We start from the raw sequence: 18,131 nt of genomic DNA on the forward strand, positions 1-18,131 counted from the left end.
TATTTGGGTGGCCACCCCCTTTTTTTTCTGGCTGGTATTGCTCGTTTTCGAATTCTGCACTCTGGGTCACTGCTGTCCAGGCCTGGGTGTAAGTACTCCGACCCTTTTGATATAGCAGGGTTTGCAAAGTCCTGATTGACCTACTTAACTTTTCAGTAAGGCCAGAGTAAATGGTGTAGGAAAATGTTAAATGGCATGGTGGAATGGTAAAGTTAAATGTCACCTACAGACAGAAGCACACGTTGTGCCATTCATTAGTCTGAAAAATCAAACATGGCTTCAGCCCTACCTCCATAGCCAGACTCCTGTAGCTTTTAAACCTGCAGGCAAGTGTGCCAAATTAAGTCTTTTTGACAGGAAAGAATCCTACTTTTAAATATTAAATAAGTAACCCTTTAGTAAGCCGTATAGCCTAGAAGGTAGGGTGTCTAGTATTTGAAAGTGGTACATTTCAGAATTTAACTTTGGCTTGCACCCACAGTGACGAGCCCCAAAAGCTATTTTTCACTTTGAAGGGTTGAAGCTGTAGCTGTCCTATGAAGTTCAGAAAAAATCATAACTCAGCTAACTTTGGTTGGGACAAGGTACAGGAAGAATTAAAACACTGTTTTTATTGTTTATTAGAAATCTACTTCAGTTGTGAAGTCTGATTTTTGTTACATATTTAGGAAAAGTGACTTTCAAAAAGTTAGACTTTGACTGTCTGAACCTTTGGTGGCTAATTGACATTAGCCTGCCAATAGCTGGCCTACCTTGCCCCTTATTGAGATGTGAAAACTGCTCCCAGAGCAGAAACAGGAGTTTTGGCAGTTTGGCAGGAATGTGAGGTGTGTGACACATACCTGCTTTGGATGGATAGATGCTGAATGTTCAGGAACTTAATTAACTTAAAAGGGACCAAGTGAGACCAGCCCATTCATAGATATTTGTAAAGGCAGACCCGGAGAAGAGAAGCCTTTTGTTTCCTGGCCTGTCTGTAACAAGTTTGACACCAGCCCAGTGGGAGTGGGAGCTGGCCCCAGAATCAGTTAAGTGTAGTTAAAGAGGAAGAGACTGCTCATTTCGCCGCACACCTCCAGGAGTGACACCCAAGACACCTCAAAGGGGAGAAAGGCTGTACCATGTTGCATTTTACTTAGTAAAGTACACTGTACACTGCACTGGAGTAGTTTGCAGTAAGGCCAACAGAATGGGGTGCAAAAGTGGAAAGGTTTTCACTTGGGAACATACTTCTTATTGGCTAGGAAGTGTCCAGGGTGCACCCCCACCCACTGGACAGTACATTCTACAAAAGTGACACCTCACCTACAGTTCATGAGAAGTCATCTGGACTTGGGGAAGAACAGAAGACTAAACCTTTTGCTGTGTTCTGTGCGGAGACCTGAAGGTCACTTGTCCCAGGACTAAGATGTGGTCTCCAGGTGGCTGATCTCATGTGTGTCTACAGGGACACAACAAGCTTCAAGAGGCCTTTTTTCCTGAAGTGCCCAGCTGACCTGTAGCAACTGGACCTAGACTGGACCCTGCCAGTGGAGTGAATCCTGGCCCCTATATTGCCTATGCGTAGGAATGACTCTTCATATACTGAAGTGGAGCATGTCATATTTGCGGATCTGCATTGGGAAACTGTGAGACTGATAAATCTATGACCGACATGAGTAAAAAATAAAAGAACTAGAACAGCCTCTTACTGGACACCTGTCAGGCACTATAAGGTGTACTATAGCCAGAGCTTAATTTGTAAAAGAATGAGTGCCCGAAGCCCTGCTCGGGCAATGCTATTAAAAAACGGCATGCCGAATACTAAGGCTGCATAGTGTTGAATTCCCCTCAAGCCTCTTTAATCCACTACCAGGCAATGCTGCCCTTTTACCTCACTCTTGCTGGTCCCTACTTTCTCTATTTGTGCCCACTTTATAGTCTTTCTCCTTCCTCTTCTTGCCTGTTTGTGTGTTTTTCTCTCTTGCATGCAGTCAATTTCTGATGAGGAAAACTAAGTGTCAGTTCCCAAAAATGAGTGGCGCTGAGCCCCACTAACAACACCCAGCTCAATATAGGCACTGACTGTAGCAGACCCAGGTAGAGTCCATTGAGGTGCTACAGGTCCTATGAAACAAGGCCCATTGGCACAGAGACCCTCATTGGGAAGGGCTGCCATCTAAAAAGCTTTACAAGTATTTTTGTTTGGAGACTGTACTCTTTGCTGCTGTAAGTTTTAGATAACCCTGTTTTACGTAGAACCTCCAGGTTGCTAATTTTTATGACTGCTGGGGGCATTTTTACAACCCCTAAAGCCTCCTGAGCGTCACTTTCTGATGCTCCGGTGGTGTTGCTCCATTCCCCATATTCACAAGATGGCACTAAGCCACTTAACGTGCCTTAACGCCACCTTGTAAATATGCCCCTCTCTGCCACAGTCTGCTGTGGCACAGGGGCGGGCAGTGGGTGTTGTAATGGGCATTCCACTGCAACACCCATTGCTTTTTGAAGCTGTCCCATATTTATAAGGCTGGGGCAGATCCAAAAACTAAGGCCATGTAATACATGGTCTTAGAATGGTGATACGAGGAGAAATTAATAATTTCTCCTCTTTTTTTGTTCTTTCTTCCTGTGCTTCTGCAGCACACACAGAAATAGCAAATCACCATTATTGATTGTTTATGTGCAGGAAGGGAGCTGTTGATGTACAGGAAGATGTCCATTCCTGCACATATTATCAATCGCCCCTGCAGCGCATGCACCCTTCCAATAAGGCACAAGGGTGCCTGCGCTTGTGCTAGGCAGCTTTTATAGTACCAGCACTAGGGGAAATGCAGGGGTGGGTTGTATTTTTGTAAATAAGGTGCTTCCCTGCGTTTTGCAAATGTCAGAGCACAGCGTTGATAGGTTCGCCGTAACACCATGCTTCGGCATTTTCTGGTACACATCCCTGTGGTATTGTAGAGTGAAAGAGGCCATTAATCACTGGACCAGTCCCCCAGATTGTGATCCAAAGACGTTCATGTCAGACTTTCTGGAAGTTACATATATATTTTCATGTATGTGATCTATAGAATACAAACCTAGTAACTGGGTGTTAGACCTGGAATTACCAGTTTACATAGGGTAGCCTGGCACAGAGCAGGGACAGCTAAACTCCAAGGCAAATGTGTTGTGCTTACAATATCCACTCACAGTAACCCACGCTACCCCACTGAAAATAAAGGACACCACACCTTTGTAGAAAAATACGGTCTGCTTTATAAAATTCTTCTTTCTTTTTCTTTATCAAAAGCAGTGTTTAGTTTCAGTACATAAAATAGTTCTGCAGTCAATTACTAGCCTCTACACCTCTTCTCATAGCATTAATCACCTTTTCCTTCCCCTCAGAAAGAATCTCTGTAGTCGCTCCCTTATTTGAGCGATCAATACATATCACAGTTCTAGTTAAATTTCATTACACAAGTAGAGCTAATTTTCAGTTAGGCACGGGTGTGCAGTACCTTTAAGGCCTTGACATTATTACAATGGAGAAATTACAGGTGTTTAGCATCAACTTAAGCACTAGCCCATTTATATCTTCAAACAACCAGCTATGTACCTCAATACAGACAATTATGCTGGTTTAACATTCTTTTCACCATGACTTGACAGTTTGTTCCAATAACTTCCTTGGATCCTATATCTCTTAATACTAGGAACACTCCCCCTCAGCCAATGTGTTTTCTTATATTGGACTTGTCCCTGCTACCTCGGCTCACAACAGCAGTACCTGCGCCTCTATCAGTGTTCGTTCCCCCACAGGTGACACTAATTAAGCAGGGAAGTACTCAGATCATGGTGCCTTACATTGAGGAGGTAACGTTTGTGGCGTAGAATAGCAGGTTGTATTTGTCCCAAATCCGAATGTTATTTCATGGCCACGGGTTTCTGTCAAATCTTTGGCTTAATACAGGCAGGCCCGGGAAACCAATTCCTTCCCTCCCACTACGGCTCTCTCAGGGCACTGCGAGGCCCTCACAACCTCTGGGGCCCACACTTTACTTCCAGGCCTTACCTGGTGTGTGGCAATTTCGTCCCGGTCGGCTCCCTTAGCCACACCACCTCTCCGGATTGTGCTGCAGCAGTTCGATGACGTTCCCGGCCCCCGCGCTGCAGGTCCTAAGCAGCTGACAGGGCCGGGACTCCTCTGCGCCTTCTCCGGCACGTTTCCCGGCTCCGCCTCGTGCTCTCCCCTCAGGCGTCACAGAGGGAGGGTACTAGCGTGGGCCAGCCTCTTCGGATTCCCGCCCCTTCCTCCACCGCTCACTCATCAGCCTTCTCCAGCTTCCACGTTTCAGCCTCCCTATGTCCTGCTACTCTGCCGATCAAGATCGGGCCCTCCCCGTGGATTCTCCTCAGCGCGGGGGCCCATATTCCAGAATCAAGGACCTAGCAGTAAGGACGTCAGTCCACGGCTGTAGCCAGGTAAGGACCTTTGTAATAACTTCTGGCCACCAGGGGTCTTGGGGACAGCAGCGGTGAAGTTCTAAATCCCTCTACACATTGCCTCTGGTGTCGGCTCAGGTTGGGTCACAGAGGAAGATGGGGGGAACCGGACAGTCTCTTCCACAGTCAGCTGTTTCCCTGTTGCGCTTACAGAGCGTCACCAGCAATTTTGGTACAGTTCTCCCAGGACACTAATGGGTTTTGGAGAGCTAGAATGGGGGAATGATGACAGGCTTAGTCAATAGGTTGAGGGGGCACGTCAGCCAGTAGAGCAGCTGGCCCAAAGGTCGATCTACTTCCTATCAGGGCGCTTCCCTCCCCTCACTATCGCTTTGCTACTCACCAGATTCTACCCCAGCTCTCAGGTCATTCTAAAATGGCTGCCCTGGTGCTGGCCCTTTTATAGGCTGGGCTCTGGTTACCAGAACTGGCTAGAAGTTTCTAGAATTTCCCTATGTAGTTCTATGGGTCAGTCTTCTGAGGTAAATGATGTGGCAGTTACAAGCCAACATTTTGTGTGTCTTATGTATTCAGTCACAAAGGCACTTCCATAAAGGGCGCCAGGGCCTCAGAAAACCATAGGGACCAAGCAGCACCTAGCCCCCCTGGACAGCACCAAACATTCCAGTGGACACAAAAATAAAAAGAGTTAGGAGGCAAAAGAGGACAAAAATAAATAATTAACAGGAGGGACCACCCAAAAGGCTGACAGGTCTAACACGCGCCCCCCCCCAGCTGAAAGTGGGGAGAGCTACCCAACCCCTTGGGAGTTCTCATCACTAAGGCGGAAATACCTAGAGAGACCATCTGCATTGGCGTGGTCCACTCCAGGCCGATGTTCCACCCGGAAGTCCATTCCCTGTAGGGAGATAGACCATCTCAACAGCTTGGGATTTTCTCCCTTCATTTGCATCAGCCAACGAAGGGGTCGGTGGTTGGTCTGCACCAGGAAGTGCGAGCCAAACCGGTATGGCCGCAGCTTCTTCAAAGCCCATACCACCGCAAATGCTTCCAGCTCAATTGCACTTCACCTCTGTTCCCGGGGAAGCAGTCTCCTGGACCGGAAGACAACAGGTTGATCCAGACCCTCTTCATTGAGTTGCGATAACACTGCCCCAATGCCATGTTCTGATGCGTCTGTTTGGACAATGAATGTCTTGGAAAAATCAGGAGCCCTGAGAACTGGAGCAGCACACATTGCTTGTTTCAAGGTGTCAAAGGCTTGCTGACAAGCCTCCGTCTGACTACCCGTCGGGGTTGCTTCTTGGATGTGAGTTCAGTTAGGGGTGACACAATGGTACCATATCCCTTCACAAAGCGACGGTAGTATCCTGTGAGGCCCAGGAAAGCTCGGACCTCAGTTTGAGTCTTGGGGGGCTCCCAGGCCATAATAGACTCAATCTTAGCCTAAAGAGGCTGCACCGTTCCTCTGCCCACCAAGTGCCTAGGTACACCCCCGACCCCTGCCCGATCTGACATTTGCTGGCCTTGATTGTGAAGCCAGCCTGTTTCAGGGCCTGGAGAACAACTTGTAGATGACACAAATGCTCCTCCCAACTGCTACTGAAGACGGCAATGTCATCCAGATAAGCAGCGGAGAAGGCCTCCATCCCGGAGAGGACCTGGTTCACCAGCCGCTGAAAGGTGGCAGGAGCGTTCTTGAGCCCAAAGGGCATTACACAGAACTGGTAGTGGCCCTCAGGCGTGGAGAAGGCTGACCTTTCCTTTGCTCCATCTGTAAGGGAGATCTGCCAGTACCCTGAGGTGAGGTCAAAGGTACTCAAGTATTGGGCAGCTCCCAGCCGGTCAATGAGTTAATCCGCCCTAGGGATCGGATGAGCATCAGTCTTGGTCACTGAATTCAGTCCCCGGTAATCCACACAGAACCTTAGTTCTGGAGTGGTGCCCGGTGGGGCAGCTTTTGGTACCAGAACCACCGGACTGGACCAGGGGCTACTTGAAGGTTCAATTACTTCTAGCTCCAGCATTTTAGTGACTTCACTGTGGATGCTGGCATTCACCTTGTCTGACAGCCAGTAGGTCTTAGACTTCACAGGTGGGCTGTCTCCTGTGCCCACATCATGGGTACACAGGTGGGTCCTTCCCGGGACAAGGGAGAACAGCGAGGAGTACTGCTCCAGGACCTGGCGGCAGTCCTCCCGCTGCTCAGGAGTTAGGGATGGGGAGAGAATCACTCCCTCCACCGACCCATCCTTTTCCTGAGACGAAAAAAGATCAGGGAGAGGTTCGCTTTCCTCTTCCCCTGCTCCATCAGTCACCATCATCAAAATGACTTCGGGCCTCTCATGGTGGGGTTTGAGGCGATTAGCATGGAGCACCCGCAGGGGCTGCCGGGGGGTTTTCAGATCCACTAAGTAAGTGGCCTTACCCTTCTTCTCCATCACCTCAAAGGGGCCTGTCCAGCGAACCTGGAGGGCACTAAGCTCTCCAGGTTCCATCACCCACACTTTCTGTCCAGGCTCCAACTCCACAGGGTGAGCATTGTGGTCATACCACTCCATCATCACTGCTTGGCTGGCTTCCAAGTTGTCAGAAGCTTGCTTCCACAACTTAGCCATTTGGCTCCGGAAGGCCAGCATGTAGCTCACCACATCCTGGGGAAGCTTCCTGGGAGTCTTTTCCCATCTGTCTTTCACCAGGCTTAGAGGTCCACGCACAGGGTGCCCATACAGAAGTTCGAAGGGGCTGAAGCCCACTCCCTTCTGTGGCACTTCCCTATAGGAAAACCACAGACAGGGTAGGAGGACGTCCCATTTCCTCCGCAGGCTCTCAGACAGACTTCTGATCATGCCTTTCAAGGTTTTGTTGAACCTTTCCACTAGACCATTGGTCTGTGGGTGGTAAGGGGGGTGAACCGGTAGGTAACCCCACACTCCTTCCACATAGCCCGCATGTAAGCTGACATGAAGTTGGTCCCCCTGTCGGACACAACTTCCTTGGGGAAACCCACCCGGGTAAAGATCCCAATCAGGGCCCTCACCACTGCAGGTGCAGTAATGGTCCTCAGAGGAATGGCCTCTGAGTACCGTGTGACGGGATCCACCAGAACCAGGATAAACCTGTGACCAGCTGAAGTGGGTGGATCCAATGGCCCCACAATGTCGATGCCCAACCTTTCAAAGGGGGTGCTAACGACAGGAAGTGGTTCCAGGGGAGCTTTCAGCTTCACCCCTGTTTTCCCACTACAAGACACACATGTCCGGCAGTAAGTGTCGGACGCCACCTTCATCTGATGCCAATAAAAGTGGGGGACACGCCGGGCAAAGGTCTTGTCTTGAACCAGGTGTCCTGCCAAGGGTATCTCATGAGCCAGTTCTAAAAGAAAGGCTCAGTAACGTTGAGGGACAACTAAGGTCCGTGACGAACCATGCACTGGTAGCTTGGGTTCACTGTACAGAAGACCATCCTCCCAGTAAATATGGTTGTTCCCCGTAACGTTACCTGCCGCCTGGGCTTCGGCCTGTCGCCTCAGTCCCTCAAGGGTAGGGCACTCCTTCTGGCCCTTACAAAACTCCTCCCTGGTAGGCCCTCCTTCCGCATGCCACTCGACAGGGATAGGTAGGTTCTCCAGGGAGATAACATCCCCCTCCGTGGACTCTTGGTCCACCAACGCAGGGGGCCTATCCATCTCACAGGACATGGATGCCGAGGCAGGCTTCTCCTGTCCCCAAATCTTTCCCTTTCTGGCAGCTGGCTGTGCCTTTGTTCCAGGCTCCAGGCCAAGCGAACTCCCCCTCGGGGTAGTCGCAGACCTTGTGCTAGCACAGGCCCAGTCAGGTGCACCCAGCATCTCAGAATGAGTCCGGTATTCCACCTTCTTCCAAGCATTGTGCTCCATATCATTCCCCAACAGACAATCAACTGGCACAGCAGGGCTTACGGCAACTCGAAGTAGACCTGCAACCCCTTCCCACTCAAATGGAACCTCAGCCACTGGGTGGTGGCCCATTCTGCTGTCAGCCATCAAGGCGGGGTGGAGTACATGTGGAATCACCTGCTCTGGAGACACCAGTTGACTCCTTACCATAGTCATACTGGCTCCTGTGTCTCTCAGAGCTTCCCCTCTTTGGCCATTGATGGTGACCCACTGCCCATACTTGGCAGTATTTGGGGGCACCTGGATCTTAGGAACCATCTCCCGATCTCCCAGGGACACTAAGGTGACACCCGCCCACTCCCCCCCCCTTATCTAAGGGCAACTCCTCCCGAGCACTACACTAGCTACACCCGGGGCTTTTCCTCCAGTGGGAGGGGGTGGTCTCTTTGGGCACTTAACATCTCCTTTATAGTGCCCAACCCCACCACACTCATAGCAGCGGACAACCCTTGGCTGCTGACTATGGTCAGGATGAGGGTTTCTCGGTGGGTTAGCCTTGGGAATGAATCCTGTTCCCTTTCCCTGGAATCTGTTTTGGGGGCCTCTTGAAAACTCCCTCTGTTTATCTCCCCCTTCTTTCTTCTGGGGGGCGCCCTGTCCAGTCTTTTGGGAATCCCCTCCAGTCCCCTTTGAGGACACCCGGGTACTAGCCAAGATGTCCGCCTCCTCAGCAAGCTTCCGGGGGCTGGTCAGCTTGCTGTCCACCAGGTGTTGTCGCAGCTCGGGAAAACATTTCTCGAGTAGGTGCTCCTTGAGGATAAGGTCATACAACCCCTCGTAGTCCCCCACCTCGCTGCCTTGCACCCAACCCTCTAGGGACTTCTTTGCATAGTCTAGGAAATCCACCCAATACTGTGTGCCTAGTTTGTGACTACTCCTAAACTTCTGTCTGTATTTTTCCGGAGTCCGCCCAAACTTTTTTATCAGCGCCACTTTCATGGTGGGGTAGTGGGTCTGCTCTCCCTGCTCTAGGGCCAAAAGGGTATCCCTTCCTGCAGGAGGCATGTATTTGTACAAACCACCCCCCCAGTGTTTTTCCAATATCCCATGGGCTCTTAAGGAGACCTCATAGGCAGCCAGCCACTTTGCAATGTCATCCCCTGCGCTGTAACTGGCGACTACGTCCTTTGGTAGGTAGGGTCTGGGTTCTCTGCTGGTGTCTTTGGATTGGCTGCCACCATTAGAAGTACTGGGAGTCCCTATTTGCAGGGCCTTAAGGTCTAACTCTCTGATACTCAGTTCGTGAGCCAGCCTCTTCTCCTCCCTCTCCTTCTCTAACTTTGCCAACTCCCATTTTAACTACCTCTCCTCCCTCCTGTCCGCTAGTTCAGCTTCAGTTAAACTCCTCACGGAAACACTGCTGCCCTCCCTTGAGAGTGTCCTAGGACCTGTTAGTAGGTTCCCCCCCTCCGGTGGGTAAAGACCATCAACCTCGATGACAGTGTCCCGGTCCCCCTCTTCCTCCTCCATCTTCCCCTCTCTGTGCTCTTCCCCCATGCCCTCAAGCTAGTTTGAAGTTCACTCTTTTTCGCACCTCGCTTGAAGTACACCCCTTCTCTCTGGCAAAAGTCTCTGAGTTGGGCCGCAGTATAGGTCTCCAATTCTTCCAGATCAAATTCCATTTTGCCACTTAGGGTCAGGGACAGCCACTTGGAAGAAGTTAAGAAAGGGGTAAAGTGAGAGTTACCTCCACCCACCACCAGGAGTAAATTTGGAAAAGCAAAAATTATTAATTAGGGAGTCCGCTAGGCGAAAACTCCAGGTGTAGGCATGTGGTGCTCACCGCTTTACTAATAAGTGGACGCAAGCACAAGCTCTGATCCCACCGCTGAACACCAATTATGTTAGACCTGGAATTACCAGTCTACATAGGGTAGCCTGGCACAGAGCAGGGACAGCTAAACTCCAAGGCAAATGTGTTGTGCTTACAATACCCACTCACAGTAACCCGGTGCTACCCAACTGAAAATAAAGGACACCACACCTTTGTAGAAAAATACGGTCTGCTTTATGAAATTCTTCTTTCTTTTTCTTTATCAAAAGCAGTGTTTAGTTTCAGTTCATAAAATAGTTCTGCAGTCAATTACTAGCCTCTACACCTCTTCTCATAGCATTAATCACCTTTTCCTTCCCCACAGAAAGAATCTCTGTAGTCGCTCCCTTATTTGAGCGATCAATACATATCACAGTTCTAGTTAAATTTCGTTACACAAGTAGAGCTCATTTTCAGTTAGGCACGGGTGTGCAGTACCTTTAAGGCCTTGACATTATTACAGTGGAGAAATCACAGGTGTTTAGCATCACCTTAAGCACTAGCCCACTTGTATCTTCAAACAACCAGCGATGTACCTCAATAACGACAATTATGCTGGTTTAACATTCTTTTCCCCATGACTTGACAGTTTGTTCCAATGACTTCCTTGGATCCTCTATCTCTTAATACTAGGAACACTCCCCCTCAGCCAATGTGTTTTCTTATATTGGACATGGCCCTGCTACCTCGGCTCACAACAGTAGTACCTGCGCCTCTATGTTCGTTCCCCCACAGGTGACACAAAATAAGCAGGGAAGTACTCAGATCATGGTGTCTTACATTGAGGAGGTAAAGTTTGTGGCGCAGAACAGCAGGTTGTATTTGTCCCAAATCCAAATGTTATTTCATGGCCACGGGTTTCTGTCAAATCTTTGGCTTAATACAGGCAGGCCCGGAAAACCTATTCCTCCCCTCCCACTACGGCTCTCTCGGGCCACTGCGAGGCCCTCACAACCTCTGGGGCCCACACTTTACTTCCAGGCCTTACCGGGTGTGTGGCAATTTCGTCCCGGTCGGCTCCCTTAGCCACACTACCTCTCCGGATCGCGCTGCAGCAGTTCGATGACGTTCCCGGCCCCGGCGCTGCAGGTCCTAAGCAGCTGACAGGGCCGGAACTCCTCTGCGCCTTCTCCGGCACGTTTCCCGGCTCCGCGTCGTGCTCTCCCCTCGGGCGTCACAGAGGGAGGGTACTAGCGTAAGCCGGCCTCTTCGGATTCCCGTCCCTTCCTCCACCGCTCACTCGTTAGCCTTCTCCAGCTTCCGCGTTTCAGCCTCCCTATGTCCTGCTACTCTGCCGATCAAGATCGGGCCCTCCCCGCGGATTCTCCTCAGCGCAGGGGCCCATATTCCAGAATCAAGGACCTAGCAGTAAGGACGTCAGTTCACTGCTGTAGCCAGGTTAGGACCTTTGTAATAACTTCTGGCCACCAGGGGTCTTGGGGACAGCAGCGGTGAAGTTCTAAATCCCTCTACACACTACCTCTGGTGTCGGCTCAGGTTGGGTCACAGAGGAAGATGGGGGGAACCGGACAGTCTCTTCCACAGTCAGCTGTTTCCCTGTTGCGCTTACAGAGCGTCACCAGCAATTTTGGTACAGTTCTCCCAGGACACTAACGGGTTTTGGAGAGCTAGAATGGGGGAATGATGACAGGCTTAGTCAATAGGATGAGGGGGCACGTCAGCCAGTAGAGCAGCCGGCCCAAAGGTCGATCTACTTCCTATCAGGGCGCTTCCCTCCCCTCACTATCGCTTTGTTCCTCACCAGATTCTACCCCAGCTCTCAGGTCATTCTAAAATGGCTGCCCTGGTTCTGGCCCTTTTATAGGCTGGGCTCTGGCTACCCGAACTGGCTAGAAGTTTTTAGAACTACCCTATGTAGTTCTATGGGTCAGTCTTCTGAGGTAAATGATGTGCCAGTTACAAAACACCATTTTGTGTGTCTTATGTATTCAGTCACAAAGGCACTTCCAGAAAGGGTGCCAGGGCCTCAGAAAACCATAGGGACCAAGCAGCACCTAGCCCCCCTGGACAGCACCAAACATTCCAGTGGACACAAAAATAAAAAGAGTTAGGAGGCAAAAGAGGACAAAAATAAATAATTAACAGGAGGGACCACCCAAAAGGCTGACAGGTCTAACACTGGGCAAGGCGGGGGCTGCTTTACATATAGCAATTCAGTTACAATAGATCATCTTTATAGCTTCAACGTCCAACTTCATTCTGGTGGAATCTACTGAGACCTAGCTACAAGGATGAAGACTATTACAGTAGAGACAACCCAAAAACTTGTGCTTTAAAAAAATTCTGAAGGTAATCATTGGAATTGTTCCTGCCTTTTCAGGGACCTCGTTCCATAATCAGCAGGCGAAACCTGCTTCAGGGGCTTGGATTTCTTCGTTTTTTTGGAACTTGTAGTGTCAGTTTCGCTTTTCTTCTTGTTAGTTTCTGTCTCAATGTAGTATGGGGAAGGAGCTTTCCTTGCACTTGTGGATTGTGTTGCAGGAGGCGATAACTATCCAGAAGGAGGCTTCCTCCAGACAATTTTGAAACTTTATGCTGGGTATAATCAGAATCTTGCAGACTCTCTTTTTTCTGGGTGTCCTTCACTTGAAAATTTAGGGTTTTGCAGAAGGACTTCAACAGGTACTGGATAAACGTGGTAAAGAATTACAGCACAAGTGCATACCCCCTTCACGAGACCCCCGTACTGGAGCATATATTGAGTCTGGCCACACTGGAGGAGACTGTTCGATGCTGTACACATTTGCTGCACAATGGTATGGGCACTCGTCTGGAAAAGTGTGATGTTGACTTCCTGGAGAAAGAAGATTGATGAAAGGACTTCAGAGTGAGTCACTGTTCGCCAGCCGCGGCACGTGGAGGGAGTTGCTGTGGGGGAGAAAGTTGGGGCAGGGGAGGGGCAGGGTGGGGGGTGCTAAAAACCGGAATATGGACAGTTGAAGGTAAGTAAATAATAAATAAAACGAATTTCGTAGTGCGCCCTGCATCGCAAAATGCGATGCAGCCCCTCGCTACGAAATTCGTTTTATTAATTAAATTGTTTACTTACCTCCAATTATCCATATTCTGGTGTTTAGCACCCTCTTCCCCGCCCTGCATTTCTGCCCCACCACAACTCCCTCCACGGGCCGTGGCTGTTGGCACATTTGGAAACGCAGTGATGTTTCTATTTTCTGAGTTATATACAAGTTACCAAATCGAACTCTTTAGTAACTTTCATTGCGAGAGTTATGTGAATTCTTTATGGCAGATTTTAAAGCGATTTCTCAATTAGGCATTTCTAACATAGCATAATATTCTGTATAGAAAAGCTGTATTTTATTACTTTAAGCGAAACCACTATTTTATATTTGAATGACATCATGCGCACATCTGGTTGCATAATGGAGGTATAAAGGCAAATTTGACAGTTTTTCGCAATTCTAAAGGATAGAGGCTCTCACAGATTCTTTATACGAACCAGGTGCTGACTAAATCCCCAAATGTTCCCATGACACAGCATTTTACTGGTGCTGGGCGGTGCTATACGACATCATCATCAAAACCTTAGGAACTTCTAGTATGAGGTCACATTTTACTACATAAAGTACACATGGACCAGTGACATCTGTTCCAATCTAATTTTGTGCAGATGCTAGGAAACTGATGCCGGAAATGAAAGCACACATTTACATTGTTAGAAATTGAGTTACTGGTTGATTCGGGTGTAAGCCCTGATCAAGTAGCAACCACAATCCTAGTCAGGGTAAGGCACAAACAAACCCTCAAATTAACCGGTGTTCAACCCCCTGGTAGCTTGGCACTGGGCAGTCAGGCTTCACTTAGAGGCAATGTGTAAAGTATTTGTGCAACACTTCAAACAGTAAAACAGTGAAAAGACCACATACAAATTATGCTATACTAAGTTAGAAACATAGAGCTCAATTCAATGAAAAAAACAAGACCAAAACAACAAGAATCCAATCAGTAGAACTAGAGCATTATAGCCCTTAAAAGAATAAAGCGTCAAGCTCAGCTATCATGGTCATGCTGGACTGGGTCAAAGTCAAAAGTTCAGGTCGAATGCAATGGAGTGTGGTTTCAATACAGTCTCAGATTCGTCCCGCTGACAGTTTACCTCATCAAACTTTGTGCCCATAATTCAGTTTGCATGGTAGAAGGCCGCCGGGAGCAAGGAGAGCATCGCTGGTGGTGGTCGGCATGGTGCGAGGAGCAGGCTGGGCATTGCAGATATGCGGGCTGATACTTTGCATTAGCGGTCCTCCGCAGGCAATCAATGCTTGCTGGGAGAAGAGACGGGCTTGCATCAGCTCGTGCTGATATTCAGTGCAAGTGGCGCGGTTCCAAAGAGTCCAAAAGCTTGAATTAAGAGCCCTCAGAGCCACACCAAGGGTCCAGGTTCTAAAGGGCACCTCTTGGGGGCCGGAAACCCACTGAAGATGGATCCAGGAGCTGTTGGGGAGCCTGTTATTTCTCTGAGGCTCAGATCAGGAGGCCGGCAGACAAGCCCTTTAAGTCACTCTGGGGCCCAGGGTTCTAGATGGGTTCCAGGTCCAGTTCTTTTTCCCCAGGCAGGAGGGCAGCAGGTCAGGACAGCAAGGCAGCAGCTCCTTCAGAGTAGCAATCCAGCAAAGTGACAGTCATTTCAGCAGCACCACAGGCCTTCTTCCTGACAGAGTATCCACAGGTTCAGAAGTGTGCTGAAGTGGTGGTGTTTGAGGTTCTTCTTTTATACACAGGTGTGCCTTTGAAGTGGGGAGAAACATCTAGAGGCATACCTTTGAAGTGCACAGATGCCATCTCTTCCTTGCACTCTCTCGTGACTAAGTACTGGGGGCATGCAGTCCTTTGTGTGGAGACAGGAAACAGCCTATTCAGATACAAGTGAGCCTGGGCCCAGCTCCTCCCTCCAATCCTGCCGGTAGTGGCAAATCCAAATGCAAAAATAGCAATTGATGGACAGAATGCAGAACAATGTCATACAATCACATCAGTACAGAGATCTGGGCCTAAGTCCATTGTTTTTTTGCTCCCCATGCCATTCCAGTTTGGCTCAACCCTATGCAAATTAGTCTTGACGCTGCACCCAATGGGAACAGTCCAGCTGAAACTGACAGACCAGGTCCTCCCTGGACTGGAAACAAGCATCCTAGGACTGGTTTCGGGCTTTCAGCCCTCATCAGCCAGGATAGCTTGACTCCAGTGGCATGGAGAGCACGGGACCCACGTATGGGCATACCCATCCCACTTGGGGTGACAAAAGCAAAAAGAACAGTCGATGGAGAGAATGCAAAATAATGTCATACATTCACCTAAGTACAGAGATCTGGGCCTAAATCCATAATTATTTTGCTCACCATGCCCTTCCAGTTTGGGCCCAGCCATATGCAAATCAGTCTTGAACCTGCACCCAATGGGAACAGTCCAGCCCAAACTGGCCCATCCAGGGTCACTTAAGCTCCCATTGTGTGTGGCTGTCTAGGAGGAATACAATAAGCCCAACTGCCAGCTACACTCAGTCATGTGACCAGAGACAGGCTGCAGGCACCAAATGGCTAAGGCAAGAAAATTCAAACTTTCTAAAAGTGGCATTTTTAGGACTTTATTTTAAACTCTAACTTCACTGTCAATTAGGATTTCAAATAGAATTCCAGAGACACCAAACATGAACCAGTCATCTGTTCCAATTTGGAAATTAAGCTCTTAAAATATAATAAGACAACTGCAATGTTTTCCTATGGGAGAGATAGCCTTGCAGTAGTGAAAACAAATGTAAGAGTTTTTCACTACTAGGACATGTAAAAAAGTAATAGTATATGTCCAACGTTTTAAATACATTGCACCCTGGCCTCTGGGCTGTCCCGGGCCTACCCTGGGGTGAGTTATATGTATTAAAAAGGAAGGTTTCAGCCTGCCTAAGATTTATTTTGCTGGGTCGATGGTGCAATCAGTGCTGTAGGCCCTGTAGTAGCATTTAATTTACAGCCCTAGGCATATGTAGTAGATTTTACTAGGGACTTATAAGTAATTTAAATATGTCAATTCGGTATAAGCCAATGCTATCATGTTTTAGCAGAGGGCCCAAGCATTTTAGCATTGGTTAGCAATTGTAAAGGGCACAGACAGTCCTAAGGCCAACAACAACTAGTTCAGCAAAAAGGGGAGGAGGAAGGCAAAACGTTTGAGGATGACCCTGCAGAAAGGGCCAGGTCCAAAACACATAATACATTTTTCAACAAAATGTATTATGTCACAGTGCCACTCCACTCTACGCTATTCCACTTTTTTGCAGTCCACTCAATCACACTCCACTCTACACCACTGCACTGTACACCACTCCACTGTACACTATTCCACTGTTCACAGCCTCACTGTACACCACTCCAGTTTACACCACACCTTCATATGCCACTATTCTGTACCCTAATCCAGTCTACAATATTCCACTGTGTGCAACTCCATGGTAGGCCACTGTAATCTATGCTGTTGCACTTTATTTCTCTCCACTTCACACCACTCCACTGTACACCACTCTACTACATGCTATTCCTCTGTTTGCTGCACCACTGTATTGCCACTCCATTCTACCCCACTCCAGTCTACTCCACTCCACGGTAGTCTATTCCACTCTACAATACTCTGCTCTATGCTATTTCATTATGTGCACCTCCACTCTCACCACACCACTCTACGCTATTCCACTTTACACCAGTCCACTCTATGCCAACCCATTGTACGCCACTCCATTACATTCTGTTTTACTCTAAGACACTTGACTCTACACCACTCCACTGTAGCTATTCCACTGTACTCCACTTCACTGTACGCCACTCCACTTTATGCCTCTCCACTATATGCTATTCGACTTTACCCACACTCCTCTCCACGCAACCCCTCTCTATGCTAATCCACTGTATGTCACTACACTGTACCTCTTTCCACTGTACGCCTCTCCACTGTGCACCACTGCACTCTACGCACTTCCACTGTACGATATTACAGTCTACCACACACCAGTCTATGCCATTCCACTGTACGCTGTTCTCCTGTACGCACTTCACTCTATGCCACTCCTCTCTACAACCCTCCTCTGTACACCACTCCAATAGACACTATTCCACTGTAAAGGGGAATCCATCAAGAAGAAGCTGAGAAAACAGTAGGGTCCCAGAACGGAAAAGTCCCATGCATTTTCCATAGACTTTTTTGGAGACCAATATCGCAAAAACTGTAGAACAGACTTGCACCAAAATGTATCAGGAAGCTAGATCTCGGTGCAGAAAGCATGCGTTTTTGTGATTTGTTGTATTAGTTCAGCAGTTTTTAATAAATTAAGGTACAAAAATATTTGTATATCTGAATGGTTGGGTTCGAAGGACTCTCACTAGAGTCTCTAAAAACCAATAAAACATTTGAGCATTCTGATTGGCTTACAGAGCTTTTTTTTCTCCCTTGGGACGATTTACTTCCGTGGGAGACACCCTCCAGCGGGAGCAACCACTCTCATAGGTTAACAGCAATATGAAGACACATATTGCTCCCAGCCACCACAGGACTCTGGGACTGACCCCCTAGTCTGAAAATGTTTTAGAAAATGTATATATCAGGGATCAAGGTAAGGATGCCCTGCCCCCTAGCCCGGGCACAAAAAAGTTAAAATATCTGTCATTTTTGCCGCAATCTTGCTAGATACATGCAGGATCACAGCGAACAAGAAAAAGAAAATTGTGAGCCACCATTTTTTAAATCCCCACACGGAGGCTCAAACATGACGAAGCAATAAACACAACACAACACAACCTGGAAAGAGATCTCACTTTATAACATGAAAAACATCAAAGACTGTTTTTAGAATAAGGCTTGTTTTTTTTTGTTAAATGCTTTCTAACATAAAGGCTTTCCCAGATGTCAAATGAACAACATTCAAATGTT

The 18,131-nt window shown here is 48.3% G+C and overlaps 1 protein-coding gene across 1 annotated transcript in view; it reads left to right on the forward strand.

Annotated features, from left to right (window-relative positions):
• The window catches only part of LOC147747364 (interleukin-12 receptor subunit beta-2-like), a 710,479-nt gene that overhangs the window by 469,253 nt on the left and 223,095 nt on the right, over positions 1–18,131 (forward strand). The gene's annotated exons all lie outside the window — the stretch shown is intronic.

Source organism: Lissotriton vulgaris, chromosome 1_1 (genome assembly GCF_964263255.1).
Source record: "Lissotriton vulgaris chromosome 1_1, aLisVul1.2, whole genome shotgun sequence".
In the NCBI taxonomy this organism is placed as follows: domain Eukaryota; kingdom Metazoa; phylum Chordata; class Amphibia; order Caudata; family Salamandridae; genus Lissotriton; species Lissotriton vulgaris.